Raw genomic sequence first — 9,696 nt, forward strand, 5'->3', positions numbered from 1 at the left:
ATTTTGAAGATGAAGATGAAAATCCTTGTGTCGATACTTGTATTTACAGATGTTATTTTTAGATGATAAAAATGTTATTTCTATTAATGAACTTCATGGTAATAGTAAGTGCTCAAGAAAAGAGTAAATTCATGAAAATGAGGATGCAGAGAATTCATGAAGTGTTGACCATAATTTTAGTATTCAGTTAGGATATATGGAAAACAAAAATGATACTTTGATGTATTAATATTGTGATCATCATTTGAAATGATTGGAATTCATAAAGTTCCTAATAAATATGGTGGTGAACCTCGCTGTAATGAAATTGAACCCTTGATTATGCAAAGAGAAACAATGTTAGAAAATAGGTTTGAATAAATAAATTTGAAGAAAATATGTGTTCTTGATTGGCATGATCATTTATTTGATATTCATTAAAAACTATTTGTTTTCAAATGTTTATTAAATTCAAAAGAGGTTCTGGCTAAATTTAACCTGGATAATGTATGTTTTACATAGTGACATTAAAATTTTATGGATTTTAAAAAATTTTGATAAGTTTGTATTTGTATTTTAATTTTTTGTAGCATTATATAACATATATTAAGTTGTCCCAATCAGTATCAAAGCTTACCTTGAAGTATAAATTTGTGCACATGGGTATTGATAATTTAATAAGAACCATGATTAGGATAATTGTCATGGTTGTCTTTTTTTTTAGTTCTCAATTATTATTTTTCCTAGTTCTTATGTTATTTTTTGAATTTATTATAGTAATCTTAATTAATAATTTCTTTGTAATCCACTTTTTGCTCTCTTTCTTTCGGGTTAAATAACTGCCAATTATGTAGCCAATATGTTCATCTTTCTCTCTAAGTATTTTATTACATGATTACAAAAATGAAGAAAAAGCTGATAGAGCACAAGGATTCAAGGAGAAAGCATTATTATTTAAGCATTTATAAGAACATACAAACCCACAGTTTGGAAATAGTTATCTTCCTTTTGATTCTTGCATTAGGATAATACATGTTTTAAATGGGCAGTCAGACAATTATGTCCTATGATTCAAAATTTTTATGACCCTTGTATCATTTTAATTTGGGGGGAAGCATTCACTTGCATTTAATTAATCATGACCATCTTGGGGAAACATTCACCCCATGCCTAAAAACATAAGTATTGAAGTTAGGTTCATGTAGCAGATCAAGTACGTCTCTTAATGGTATGAGCCATGGACTAGATTCATGTGTTTTCTCCCAAGTGGCTAAGATACCTGGTAGGGACATGAACATACAAGACAATCAAAGAGCTTATTAGGTGGAATCCCGAGTGAGCCACCCGGCATCTACCCTTCCAATTGTAAATCTTGCTTGCTTAGAATAAAAATGGTCATTTTTCATGCATTTGTCATGATAATGATGGTGTTAGATTAAATAGGTTAATTATACAAATAAATAAGATGAAATTTAAAAACCCAGTTAGACATTAAATTTACTAATGAAAATTTGTGGAAGATTATGAACCATTATTGACATCATAGTATGCAAATATAGGAGAACAATAAAGTAATTATCTGAAATATTTTGGCCGTATAAAGTATTCAAATTTAACAGTTGCTTTTACACTACCACATTTGCCGGGAAAACTTGTCTGTCTAATCTTAATATTTATCAACAATCTATGATGTATTTCCCTATGTGTCTTTTAATTGGTGAGTCCTACCTCGATGATTTGACCAGTTCACTTTATGGATAAAGGTCAGCCATCTTCGTAAACAGAAAGATAGTCACTCTAAACTTCTCCTGAATCATATGATAGTTGCAAATTTTAATGTGCACACCAGAATTGTCGTTTAAAGATCAAAACCCTTCAATTAAGAGTTGACTTGGTGCACTCCACTTCAGACATTTACTCTAAAGCACACTTATATCGATGTTTACCATAAGATCGTATTACTAAAACTTATAAAGCAATAAAAGACGACACGCCTTCACTTCTTAATTACAAAATAATTTCAAGTTCTTGGTAAAACTCAAAATGATAGGTAAGTGATAACTTACTAGGAGTTATAACTTGATGTGTTTGCTTCTTTGAAACCTTTATCAGGAAAAATAAAAGCCTCAACACTCAAAAATTTTGGGCACTAGATACCTAAACCTTTGTCATTATTATACCAACAATTGAATGATGGAATTCGATAACATATGATTTAGGACATTTCATATCAAGAACTAAAAGCTAGTTTGTATCATTAGAAATCGGTGCAAACTGATCTGACCAAAGGCCTCTCTAACCCCCTCCTGCTACGTGCTGTCTCCAAGCTCGGCATGGACGACATCCACACCTCGCTTGCGGGGGGCTGTTAGTGAGATATATCTTGTATGGGTAATGGGCCTCTATGTTTAGCCCATTACCCTCTTATTCTCGTTTCTCTCTCCTAGGGTATATATACCCAACTCATGTACCTTCACTATTATGGGATTATTCTTCTTCTCTCAATCTCATCTTCTTCCTCCTAACCTAGGTTAGGGTTTCACATGGTATCAGAGCAAAGCTCTTGATCCAGACCTTCCTCCTTGCTTCGGCTGCCACTGTCTGCCTTGCAGACTCGCCAGCCTTCTCCCTTCTTTCCCCTTTCTGGCGATCCGTCTCGCAGCCGCCGCTGCCCTAGGCCGCCGCCCGCAGCCGCCGCCCGCCCTCCGCAGGCAGCCGCCAGCCGCAGCCCTAGGCCGCCGCCGCAGCCGCCGCCCGCCCTCCGCAGGCAGCAGCCGCCAGCCGCAGCCCTAGGCCGCCGCCCGCAGCCGCCGCCCGCCCTCCGCAGGCAGCAGCCGCCAGCCGCAGCCCTAGGCCGCCGCCCGCAGCCGCCGCCGCTCTCCGCGAGCAGCGCCAGCTGCAGCCCTAGGCCGCCGCCCGCCGCCGCCGCCGCTCCGCGAGCAGCAGCCGCCAGCCGCAGCCCTCGGCCGCCGCCCGCGCCGTCGCCGCTCTTCGCAGGCAGCAGCCAGCCTGCCCCTCATGTCTACCGTCAACTCAGGGTCCTCGTCTGACGAGAACCCCCCGGTGCAGGCTCCCGTCTTCACCGCGGCCGACTTCGGGAGAGACCTCCCTTCTCCGAAGATCGGTCTCCCTCTTCCTCCTGCTCCAGAGTGCTGTCGCTTGAGCGCTCCTCAATTGTTGGCCTGGATCAAGTTCGTGGAGTCGACACTCAAAGGCCAGCTTCTCCACAAACATTTGATATGCCCGCCGCTTGCCCCGACCGACCCGCACTATGGTGCCTTTGATGCTGAGCAAAATTTCATCCACTCCTGGCTGCTAAATCACACGATGTCTACTTCGGTCTACGATAAGTTCCTCCACTTGACTACCCCGAAGGAGATTTGGGATTATGCCCACCAGTACTGTGGCCATGATGCCGACCACTGGCGCATCTTCTCGCTTGTGGAGCGTGCGAATGCTCTCCGCCAAGGGACGCTGTCCATCATGGACTACAGCTTGGCTCACAATGCCCTGTGGCGGGAGGTTGACTACTACATGCCGGTTGGTGACCCGCACGGAGTGGATGAGATTGAGATGAGATTGAAACCTAGGTTAGGGTTTCACAGATGAAGATGAGATTGAGAGAAGAAGAATAATCCCATAATAGTGAAGGTACATGAGTTGGGTATATATACCCTAGGAGAGAGAAACGAGAATAAGAGGGTAATGGGCTAAACATAGAGGCCCATTACCCATACAAGATATATCTCACTAACAGCCCCCCGCAAGCGAGGTGTGGATGTCGTCCATGCCGAGCTTGGAGACAGCACGTAGCAGGAGGGGGTTGGAGAGGCCTTTGGTCAGAACATCTGCAGCCTGGTCGGCGGAAGGAACAACCTGGAGGTCAAAGATGCCCTCATCCATCCGCTCCTTGAAGAAGTAGCGGTCACGCTCCATATGCTTGATCCGACCAGTCTGGCCAGGGTTCTTGGCCAAGGCAATAGCCGACTTGTTGTCGCGATAGAAGTGAATCGGGCGGTATGACGCGAAGTTCGCACAAGATCGCGTAGATCCACTGGCCTTCCGGCCCCATCGGCAAGGGCACGGAATTCTGCCTCGCTTGGAGCGGGACACCTTGTCCTGCTTACTGCTTTTCAGCTGACAAGGCCACCAAACACGGCGCGCAATACCCGGTGGTGGATCGGCATCGACGACGGACCCAGCAAAATCAGCATCCGTATAAACCTTCACGGTCAGGTCATTGCTCCGTGGGAAGAGTAGGCCCTTCCGGGGCAGCCTTTCAGGTATGCAAGGACCCGATTGGCGGCCTGGTGATGAATCTCATGCGGGCGTGCATGAACTGGCTGAGAAGGTTGGCGAAGCTGATGTCCGGCGAGTGTGGGTCAAATAAAGCTTCCCCACCAGCTGCTGGTACTGGTAGGGGTTGACCGGTGGAGAATCGCCTTCGCCCAACTTCACGTTGGGATCAATGGCGTCCGGAGGAGAGCAATCAGTCATGCCCATGAGTGCGGAGATCAACAGCATACTTCTGCTGAGATAGGAAGATGCCGCGAGACGAGTAGGCAACCTCAAGGCCCAAAAAATAGTGGAGAGGGCCGAGTGCCTTAATCTCAAACTCCCGAGCAAGAGCGAGACCGAGGCGAGAGGCTTCAATAGTGTCGGAGCCAGTAATCAGCATGTCGTCGACGAGACCACCAGGATGGCAACGGCCGGCCCGTGGCGGAAGAAGATCGTAGCATCACCGTTACTCTGAGTGTAACCTTCAGCGCGCATGACGGAAGAAAGCGTCCGAACCACATCGCGGAGACTGCTTCAGTCCATACAAGGACTTCCGCAATCTGCAGATGCCCGGAGGACCGAGGATACCCGAGGGTGGCTCATGTAGACCTCCTCCTCAAGATCGCCGTGGAGAAAGGCGTTCTTCACGTCAAACTGCGGATCAACCACCCATGATGAGCGGCGAGTGCCAAAGGAGACGGGCGGATTCCATCTTCGCCACGGAGAGAAGGTCTCAAATAGTCGATACCGTAGGACTGCGTAAAGCCCGGCGACAAGCCGAGACTTGCGGCGCTCAGGAGCCATCCGCGCAAGTGCTTGGTGTGTGAACACCCCACGGCCTTCTTTCGGGGGAGAGGCGCGTCCCAAGTATGGTTTTTCCAGAGCCGCATTTCTTCGTCCATACCGCTTCCAATGAGGACAGGCAAGGGCATCGGCAGGGCGGGGCGGGGGGACGGGTCACGTGTCAAGAAGAGGCGGTATGAGGACTCAAGCGGTCGTAGAGAGGTAATGAGAGAGGTAGAGAGGTGTGCGGGTGCACTGGCGGGCCGCCTTTGCGAAGCTGTCCCAGTCAAGAGAGTCATCGTCATCACTAGAGGGGCCGGAGAGAGAGAACCAACGGGAGTAGGAGCGGAAGCAATGGAAGTGGGAGAGGACGGCCGGGTAGGAAGAAAGGACTCGGGTGGAGTGGGAAGCAAAGGAGAGATTTGGGTCCAAAGTGGAAGACAGCTGAGGAGGAGGAATCACGTCCGTGGGAATGACTGGCTGGGACGCAGGAGGAAAGGGATCTAACAAAGGGGATGAGGAAACCTCGCCAAGCGGGCGGAAGAGAAGGCGGCGAAGAAAGGTTGAAACTCAGCGAAGGTGGCGTTGGCGAACGCGAAAAAAAGCGAGTGGGAGGGTGATAGCATTTGTACCCCTTTTGGAGAGGAGTAGCGGCGAAGACGCACTTGAGGGCACGGGCGTCAAGCCGTCAAAGTGGCGCCGTGCCGTGGGCGTATGCCGTGCACCCGAAGACACGAGGAAGGAGGCCCGTTAAATGTCACAGCTGGAAAGGCGATCGACATACGATCGAGCGGACTACAGAACTGAAGAGTCTGAGGCGGTAGCGGTTGACGAGGTGGGTGGCCGTCAAGACAGCCGCCCGGTATGTCCAAGGGATGGAGTAGTTCACGAGCAGAGTGCGGGCGGTAGATGTCACGTAACCAATCCGACGTTCTGCCATGCCATTCTGCTCCGGGTGGCAACGCGGGGCGTCTCATGGAGAACACCACATGTAGCAAAATGCGAGGTCAGCTCCTGGTTGACGTAGTCGCGGCGTTGTCCGGCGGAAGCGTTGAATTGGGTGGCCAAACTGAGTCTGAACCATTGTGCAGAACTGCTGAGCGGTGGCGGCGACAGCGACTTGGTAGGCAGCAAGTAAGTCCACGTGTAGCGGGTGGCTTCATCAACAAAGAGGAGAAACCAGCGGTGCCCCTTCAGACTAGGCAGCGGGCGGGCCTCACACATCATTGTGAACACGATACGGCACCGTCGTATGGGAAGTAGATGGAGAAAATGACGAACGTCGATGTTTGGCTAACTGACATGCCTCGCAAACAACGGTCTGAAGGTCCAAGCCCATACATAAGGGCGGAAGCAAGCGCTGTAAAAGTAAGCGGCGGGTGGCCGAGGCGCTGATGAGTGAGCTGAAGGCGGTCGCGGCGAGAGTCAGCCGTGGTGTGAAGGCTGCGCTGCACCATGAAACACGATCGGCCCCCATCCTCGAACAGCAGCAATCCCCGATCCCGTCTAATCGGTGTAATCTTCCGCACCTTGTTAGACAAGAAGATCCCATCAGGTTGGATGCGGAAGGAACACTGAACCGCATCAACAAGGCGTTGCGGTGATAGAAGCAAAGCTCGAAGAGACGGAACATGGAGAACGTTGGGGATGAAACCAAGACCATCCACGTGGATAGTCCCGATACCAGCCACTCGAAGACGTCCGCCCCCGGCAGTGAGGACAGCCCGGTTCCCACCATGCCTCTCATAAGATACGAACCGGTGATTGAACGGGGTCATGTGTTCCAAGGCCCCCGTATCAAGCACCCAAGTGGTATCCGACAGGAGAGGAGCGGTGAGAGCCGTATGTCCGCAATACCACGAATCAAAAGTAGAGGCAAGAGGCGCACCGAACGTCCCGAAGGAAGCCATAGGCTGAGTCTGGAGGGCGGTCATCTGCGCAGACAACCGAGCAAGATCCGCCTGTAACTGCTCCATGGTGACGGTGGCACTGCCAGTCGAGGAGAGAGCCGGGGCAGGGACAGCCGCAACATGAGCTTTGGCATCTTTGGCAGCTTGGAGATCAAACTGCTTCTTCCTGCACCGCTTCGCCGTGTGGCGCTTGCCGCGATAAGTACAAACCAGTTTGTCTCGCGGTCGGCAACCGAGTCCGGGAGCAAGAGTGGAAGGCACCGTGGACGCGCAGTAACCAGGCAAGTCCCCAGAGCGGGAGACTAATGCAGTGGAGTCGGCCGGGTTCGCCATGTCGGACGATCACGGCGAAGACTGCTCTCCAGCTCAATCAGGTCCTTGACCACGGCATCAAACTCGGAGAGTGCCCGGGTGTGCAAGGTGCGGCGACGCACCTCGGCATACTCGGGTTGAGGCGTCGAGGAAGGACAAGAAGCGGAGACGAAGAGCATGACGCCGGTCCACTCCGCGGGTCACCAACGGCATGTAGTAGTCAACCTCCTGCCACATGGCATTGTGAGCCAAGCTGTAGTCCATGATGGACAGCGTCCCTTGGCGGAGAGCATTCGACGCTCCACAAGCGAGAAGATGCGCGGTGGTGGCATCATGGCCACAGTACTGGTGGGCATAATCCCAAATCTCCTTCGGGGTAGTCAAGTGGAGGAACTTATCGTAGACCGAAGTAGACATCGTGTGATTTAGCAGCCAGGAGTGGATGAAATTTTGCTCAGCATCAAAGGCACCATAGTGCGGGTCGGTCGGGGCAAGCGGCGGGCATATCAAATGTTTGTGGAGAAGCTGGCCTTTGAGTGTCGACTCACGAACTTGATCCAGGCCAACAATTGAGGAGCGCTCAGCGACAGCACTCTGGAGCAGGAGGAAGAGGAGACCGATCTTCGGAGAAGGGAGGTCTCTCCCGAAGTCGGCCGCGGTGAAGACGGGAGCCTGCACCGGGGGGTTCTCGTCAGACGAGGACCCTGAGTTGACGGTAGACATGAGGGGGCAGGCTGGCGGCTGCTGCCTGCGAAGAGCGGGCGACGGCGGCGGGCGGCCGAGGCTGCGGCGGCTGGCGGCTGCTGCCTGCGGAGGCGGCGCGGCTGCGGGCGGCGGCCTAGGGCTGCGGCGGCTGCTGCCTGCGGAGAGCGGGCGGCGGCTGCGGGCGCGGCCTAGGGCTGCGGCTGGCGGCGGCTGCCCTGCGGAGGCGGGCGGCGGCTGGCGCGGCGGCCTAGGGCTGCGGCTGGCGGCTGCTGCCTGCGGAGAGCGGTCGGCGTCTGTGGGCGGCGGCCTAGGGCAGCGGCGGCTGCGAGACGGATCGCCAGAAAGGGGAAAGAAGGGAGAAGGCTGGCGAGTCTGCAAGGCAGACAGTGGCAGCCGAAGCAAGGAGGAAGGTCTGGATCAAGAGCTTTGCTCTGATACCATGTGAAACCCTAACCTAGGTTAGGAGGAAGAAGATGAGATTGAGAGAAGAAGAATAATCCCATAATAGTGAAGGTACATGAGTTGGGTATATATACCCTAGGAGAGAGAAACGAGAATAAGAGGGTAATGGGCTAAACATAGAGGCCCATTACCCATACAAGATATATCTCACTAACACAAACAACGATCCATTGTTTAAAAAACATGATTAGAATAGTAAGCCAAATCAACCTAAAATGTGATTTACGACCGCTTTACCCACCCTCAATCAACTTGAGCCGTTCCACTTTAAACATTAGAAAATAGAGAAAAGGTGAAAATATATCTACAAACTCTCTCTAACCATGCCTAAAGGAATGCACCAACCATGCATGTATTTACTTACATGAGAACAACATCCCCCATCATAAAAGTCTACTCCTATGATTTCTTAAATAAAATTAAATGTGCCTAAATTAAAGTTATGACTGGTTTCAGATCACATTATTTATGTCTGAGGAGCCAGAGTCATAGACATTGCTAGCTAAGATTCCTCTATGATCAGGAGAGGAACTTAGGCAAGATGATTTCATTTTACCATGTTTTGAGCCAAGTTCTACGGCTTTCTATCAAAAAATAAAGGTTCAACTCTGATGAAAAACAGAAGGCTGATGACACCAGATTCTAAATTGAGTATCTGGCATGGTCACCAGGTAAACCATATCTCTATGCTGGGAAATATTATTATGGCAATATCCTTCTATAAAAGGTGATTCATAAAGCCTCCATAACATCTTCCCATCGCCAAGAAAAGAAAGGTGATTAATGTCTTTTGTACATAACATGTTGACCATGTCACTATCAACTATAAAAGGATCAACAAAGTTGATTACCATGCGAACAATTCAACGTTGTCCCGGTTTCTTCTTATGAACTTGTATTTTTTTGTGCAAGGACTAGCAATGATAGATCAGCCTAAGTAGCTTTCAAGAAAAAGCCCTTTGGAGTTCCTTTGAAATGAAATTACTATTGATCCTACCGAATTCCATGTACATTTTTTATGGTGTTCCTAAGACAAAAAAGGTATAGATCTTCCTACGTGAAAACCCTCCAGGCTTTTTAATCAAGAAAGGGTCGGAATCGGCAATGAAGGACAAATTCATCCAACCGACTTTGAATATCAAAGTCAGTAGGACAAATTTAGCAGACGTCACTGGGAAAATATATAAATAATTCTACGACGACATGAAAATACCCATGGCAACGTGGAGATATAGCAAGATCTCCACAGCGAGAACCACATGCGGGT

This window comes from Wolffia australiana, chromosome 18 (genome assembly GCF_029677425.1).
Source record: "Wolffia australiana isolate 7733 chromosome 18, ASM2967742v1".
In the NCBI taxonomy this organism is placed as follows: domain Eukaryota; kingdom Viridiplantae; phylum Streptophyta; class Magnoliopsida; order Alismatales; family Araceae; genus Wolffia; species Wolffia australiana.